General features: G+C 61.2%; 1 protein-coding gene across 1 annotated transcript in view; it reads right to left on the bottom strand.

The window, feature by feature from the left end:
- LOC113213311 (membralin) overlaps positions 1-464 on the bottom strand; it is a gene marked incomplete in the record, with an annotated part of 32,032 nt that overhangs the window by 1,599 nt on the left and 29,969 nt on the right.

Here is a 464-nt window from a genome sequence, read left to right as displayed (position 1 = left end):
GCAGCAGCAGCAGCGGGAAAGAAGGGGGAGGCCGAGTCGGGGAGAGGAAGGGGGTGGCAGGCGAGCTGGGGCTCCTTGCACCATGAGCAAACAACGAACCAACGTGCGCACACACACACACTCACACTCGCACACACGCTGACCAAGCACGCACAGACGAAAAGCAGCCCAAGAGAGGAGCCGAAGCAGAGACGGGCGGGGTGAGGACTTTAGTGACCCCCCGGCCCTGCTGCTGCGATCCGCCGTAGGGGTTGCGACCCCCCTCTCCCCCCCCTCCTACTCCTCCCCCATCGTCGTCATTACGGCAGGAGTGTCGGGACCTGCGGCCAGATGAGTCTGCTCAGGGTCAACGTCAGCGAAGCGCAACGCGCAAGGCCCCAAAAGAAAAAAGAAGGGGGCGCGATGACGGTAAATTACGTCAAATACAGAATCGTTTGGAATCGTCCCCCTCCGGTTTATTTCAG

The sequence above is a fragment of the Frankliniella occidentalis genome, unplaced genomic scaffold, assembly GCF_000697945.3.
Source record: "Frankliniella occidentalis isolate FOCC.00 unplaced genomic scaffold, Focc_3.1 Scaffold38, whole genome shotgun sequence".
Taxonomy (NCBI): domain Eukaryota; kingdom Metazoa; phylum Arthropoda; class Insecta; order Thysanoptera; family Thripidae; genus Frankliniella; species Frankliniella occidentalis.
The sequence above is the reverse complement of the archived record's forward strand: the minus strand, read 5'-3'. Positions and strand labels throughout refer to the sequence as shown.